Genomic DNA, 5,936 nt, shown 5'->3' on the forward strand with positions numbered 1-5,936 from the left:
TGTTATCTTCTGTTGGTTAGTTGTCTACCTATACTAGTCACATAGTCTTAACTACTATGTAATATAACAGCTGGTAGAGAAATCATCCAGCTTTGTTCTTCAAATTTGCCTTGGTTGTAATTGACCTCTTCTTTTCTATACAAATTTTAGAATCATATTTTGAATTTCAATTTAAAAATCCTGCAAGGATATTACTTAGTATGCATCAAGTAAAATATTAGTTAATTAATTTACTGTTAAGACTTTCAATGAATGGACATGATTATACTTTCATTATTTGTTTAATTTATCTTATGTTTTATAATTTTCAGTATATAGATTTGGTTAATTTTTAAGCTTGTTTTTGATGCCTATAGGATCCCATCAATAGCCCTTTATGAATTGAATTTTTGTGTGGTTGTAAAAAGCAAGTAAACAAATTAACAGTCTATGATCTAGGTACAAGAATTGAATTTTAGTTGCAGCTTTGCTCCCAAATTGCAAGCAAGTAATATGTATTTGTCCTCAACTATATAACTAATCAAATCTGAAATCTTGTCTAGATCTCTTTGTGATGTTGAATCTGCAAATGTGAAAAGTTTATATAAAGCTTGAAAGATGCATAAGTGTTGTCTTCTGAAGTATAGAAATATTGAAATTACTTCTTATTCTAAAAGAAGGACTACCTGAGGTGCACATCACTCCAGGTCATCCAGGTCGCCTTGTTCATTCTGATCATGGCAGAAGAGATGGATGCCAGAGTTCAACAGTAAAACAACGTGCAGTTTCAATAGTCTCATTAACTCCTCGCTCACCAGGTCCACACCTGACAGACGGTGGAACGTGGCCTTATTATTACTTGGAAGTGTATTATTTGGCAATGTATTATTACTGAAGTGTATTACAGGATTCACCTTTACCATGGAGGAGGCATTTGTTGGTTAAATGTATTAAGATAATTATTTTTACTGTGAAACGAAGGTTTGAAGCTAAAGATTGAGGTTAGGAAATAGTTTAAGTTGTCAGTTTCATATTTTGATATCATTTTATCTGCAATGTGGAACTTCCTCTAAACCACTTGGAGAAGATACTCTTTAGATAAAACAAATCTCTTGACCCATGATGAGACAAAATGCACATAATTACTTTCTGTTGTTTTAAGTAATGTGCTTTATGGTGGTACCTGTGAGCAGTTGTTGACATTCCCAGTGCTAATAAACAGTGACATAGTCACATGCTGCTTTGTGAAATCCTCGCCACGGATCTGTGTGGAGATGAAGTGCACGGTGGTTATCAGAAGCACAACTCACGCAGCCGGGTGATCCACCAGGATGACTTTTTCAAGCGCGGGGACCAAGTCACAGTTGGGGAGGACAGCTTCAAGCAGTGGCAGCTGCTGGAGTCCCCGGACACAGAGGCCAAACTGAGCACTGCACAGACCTGGGCGAGCAGCCCTGGGAAGTTTGCCGATGCCCACGGGGTCAGCGTCCAACGGGCACCTCGGACATCCACGCCATCATTCAGGAAGGCTTCCTGCCCTACTGCTACACACCTGGTGGACTGTGCAGCCGACTGTACTTCCTAACCATCTCCTACAGAGTGCAAGCGGAGGAGGAGTACTGGAAGCTACGAGTTCCCTGATCTTCTCCACACTGCCTCCCCGCCCCCCAGCCTCTTTGACGGCCGTGTGTGGCCCACGTGCCAGAAGAATAAGCCAATGGCCTGGATGTAGTGCACCTAGATGGCATGAAGTTCCGTGAGCAGCTCTTCTACCAAGAACATCGTCAGAACTCGCTCCTGAACCACTCCTAGTGCGGCAGCGGGAGGAATGGCCCAGCCCTGGACTTGGGTGGGTGGTGGGGTGGGGGAGCACATACAATGCCTGCACAGTATGGCCAGGCTGGCGGGTCCCAGCAGGACCAGTACCCTTTGTGGACGTCTGTACATATGAGACTGGAGACCCACTCACAGCTCAGCATCTCAGGGTCCTGGGATCCTATCCCGAGGGGCATCTGTAACCTCACAGCAGCTTAAGCATTAAACTAGATCCTCTTTTTTTTTTTTTTTTAAACAAACACGAAAAAACAAAAACATGCCCATACTAGAAATGGGCATGTGATCCAATAATAGCCAATGGAATATAAGGATATATTTATCAGGGGATTTTCTGGAATGTTTTACTTCCTAATAAAAGTATAGAGATAGAGGCTAGCCACTCACCTGCCCTTTCTTCACACCTTAAAAGGCATTGTGTTGCTTGGAGTTGTACTAACCATGTTGCCACCGTGAGGCAATGAGCTTAAGGATGAAAATTGGACAGTAGAAGTGGCAAAGTGGAGGAGTGGAAAGACATTGGGATCTTGAATCCTTAAGGAGATGAACCAATGTTAACACTACTTACCTCCTTGCAATGCAAGGAAAAATAAACCCGTGTTTCATTAAGCCATGTGTTATTATGGGTAAAAGCTTTCCTACCAAACAAAACATACATATTATTCATCCTCTTCATTGGTCATGTGTTCATGGACATAGGCTAGACCATGCAAGAAACAGCCTGCCCTTTAGGTCATTCTGTAAGCTTCAAGATCTCAGTGTCTGTTTATTCATATACAGCTCCTAATGCATCTCCCTGATGGTAAAAACATTTCAATAAATATCTGCAGAATAATTTTCCTTAAACCATAGTGCTAAGATCAGTTGAGTGCAGCTCCCCTTTTTCTTAATTACCTCTTTTCACACCCAGTACCCACATGCATCCATATTTGCACATTTACGCTGCCATGTTTCATAATGGACTTAACATCATTTTAAAGAAGCTGTTTCCTGTTCTCTATAACAGGACTAATTCCAGCAACCTTGCAGTTCAGCCCTTTTCAGTGAAGACTTTTAGAATGAGTGTTATTAAGTCTCGAAAGTAGCTTCCTCTCTGTGGAGGGCATTTACAGCTGCTATTGAGCAAATGGTTATTGGCAATCACTGGTGGTCTAAAGCGGCAGCCACGGCAGGCATGTGGTGGCAAAGTGTCCATTTCATAGCAGGCGAACTTGTGGAGTGAGACTTAATGTAAGTTAAATCATTTTGAGCAACACAAAGTATGAACTTGGGGCCTTCTGTGGATTTTCCAGCAGACTATTCTAATCCTATAGTCTAATAGTCTAAGCAGACTATTCTCCCCTTTTTAACAGCTTTCTCTGTCAGATTTCTGAATTCATCTTAGAGACATTTCTTTCCATTTCTTCAGTGTCTACACTTTCCTCGTTCTCAGGAAAACAGGTTTCTTTATCGTCCTTGACACTCCAGCACAGCTCAGGGCCAGGGTGTCTATTTCCTTGCTTAGGTAGATGTTTGAGTCACTAAATCTTGTGACTGCTTTAAGCTATGTATGTCAGAAACCATGTTCCTGGTACCTCAGTTAAGTTTACTGGCCTCTGGTGAACCCCACATGCACTGAAAGAGGTGCTTGGTTTTTGTTTTGTACTTAGAGATCTTCTCCTCTACCCTGGAAACCATTTACTAGCAAAGGTTATGCTTTTCAGTTTCATAATGTGTTATAACTAACATGTCTTCACGCAAGCACTTGTTTTTCTTTTCTCTCATGTGGGAGCCCCTGGGGACAGGTCTCCACTGAAACAAACATAACTGCTGGGAAGAAAACAAAAGACAATCACCTGAATTGTAACTATTTTGACTTACTGACTTATCAAAACACAGCTCTGCTAAGTCTGGTCTCCTGAATTCACAGGAGGCAAAGGAGGTTGGAGTGGAATCTGGGGATAGATTTGCATACATGAGCAGCTTGCTTAAAACGAGTATCCTACCCAGAGTTGGTGCATGCAAACGTACCAATATCCTGAAGGCTGGTGGTTTTCATCGGCTGCAAAAGGGATGGGTCCTGCCCAATAACTTGGGCTGCTTTTATTTTTGAAGGCATCCATGAAGCTTTCATCTGCATTCATCCCTCTCTAGTTTGCGACTCTGGATAAATTGTGCTCTGTCCTATTTTTGATGTCAAAAGTTATATTTTGATCAAGCTTATATTTTTTGGCCTTAAGTGGCACATGGGCAGAGTTACATATTTTGGACCATTAGGGATTTCTTTTGTTTGTTTTGTTAGTTTAAAAAAATTATACTTTTTGGCATTGTTTTAATTGAAAACAGCATCTTTTGAATTTTGGATAGTAAGTTACTAGAGGGCCACAATCAAGACCTAGGTCTGCCTTTTCATTTCCACCTTTCTGAGTATCTGGTGACAAGACCTTGCATCAATCTCTGTCTGTACCTGTAGCTCCCTGGCTGCTTGGCAGAGTGACAGAACCACTTCCTGATATTACCTGGAGGACAAAATATGAAAGTCACAGCCATAGGAATCTCTTTCAGTGTGTTCTGTGTTATGTTCAAAACTGTGTTTCTGACTTTTTGTTTTCAGAGAACTTAATACCACAGGCATGCTCTGTCTACCTGCTTTTATTTCTGAGAGCAATTCTTGCCTAATGAACTTTTTAAAATAAAAGAACTTTGAATTTGGTCTTTAGAGACTAATGTTTCTTAAAATAATGGTTTTAGGTTGTTGTTCTACAGAGAGAATAGCCCTTTTTTCCCCTAAGATTTCATGCATCAAGAGCATTAAGTTGTCACATGCATAGAACATCCCGAGTGACACATAAAATAAGCTGCCTTTTTAAGAATTTGCAATTCAAAAATAGGTAAAATTGATGTTACTAGAAAAAATTCTAAATATAGTCTTTTTTAAATATGATAATTCCAGTAGGCCATCTTGATGAGGACAGGCACTGAATTGGCTTTTGCAATAACTATGAGATGATATTACTACCACACATTCCACAGACTCTGCCGACTATCTTTACAGTGCTCTTCCCAGCTAAAGTATCCAATCCGGGCTCATGTGCCACTTTCTGCTGTCAGATCTGTTCAGGCGCCTTTGATCTAGAAGAAGTTCCCAGTTCCTCATTGGAAACATTTTTAAGTTCACAGAGCAAAAATTTTGCAGAGCATCCCTCAGCCTACTTTAACTGATGTTTTGCTATAAGATTCAGGCAACACCTTTTTGACACGAAATTAGAGTGAGGTTGTGATCATTTTATTTTTTCCTAGCAGGTAAAAATGATTTTGATTTGTCCCATTGCAGGTGATTTTAACTTTGATTATTTGATTTAAGTTGGTGATTGTTAGTTTCTCCATTATAAAATTGTTCTTTTTACATTTGAAATTAATAAGCATTTGTGGGGAGATGCTTTGAGTTATGCAAATATTCCACTCTGTCAAACTTTTACCCGCTAGGTCAAGCATCCATTGGTGTTTTCGGTTACCAAATGACGAGTTTTCCTGTCCCCTATCATTTTTCCTACATTTCTTAGTTGGCACTGCATTACAAACAAAAGGTTTTTTCCTTGACATTCATTTATTCATCCATTCATTTAAATCAGCATGGACTCATTGATTCTCATGCTACTCAATGAGTTGTGTCTGCTGTCATTATTTATTTTATTATTTTTTTAATTTTAATTTTTTATTGTTATTCAATTACAGTTGTGTGGCTTTTCTCCCCATCCCTCCACCCCACCCCAGCCAAACCCCCTGCTGTCATTATTTATTTTGATGTCCAAATTATCTCATATTTGGCCAGTGCATATCCCTTTAATGTAGCTCCTGTGTCTTCTTGGCATGCCTTATCATTTCTTAAGATGTTACAGGTTCACATTGCACTTTACATTTCTTTCTTCCAGGAGCCTTAGTTCCTTTCAATGTTGAATTATATTTAGAAACCTGTATTTAGGAACTAGATGTGTTTATTGCTATTGGGATATTGCTGTTCCAATGCCCCGTCAGGGGACAAAATTTGGGATGAAGCATATAAATCTTCATGTATATTCACACCCAAACACTCACATTTTCATCTATCTATCTATCTATCTATCTATCTATCATCTATCATCTAT

General features: G+C 39.6%; 1 pseudogene; it reads left to right on the top strand.

Moving 5' to 3' along the window:
- The first annotated feature begins 1,213 nt into the window (after positions 1-1,213).
- LOC112322208 (nicotinamide riboside kinase 2 pseudogene) lies at positions 1,214-1,791 on the top strand (annotated as a pseudogene).
- Positions 1,792-5,936: the final 4,145 nt, after the last annotated feature.

The sequence above is a fragment of the Desmodus rotundus genome, chromosome 2 (genome assembly GCF_022682495.2).
Source record: "Desmodus rotundus isolate HL8 chromosome 2, HLdesRot8A.1, whole genome shotgun sequence".
Lineage (NCBI taxonomy): Eukaryota > Metazoa > Chordata > Mammalia > Chiroptera > Phyllostomidae > Desmodus > Desmodus rotundus.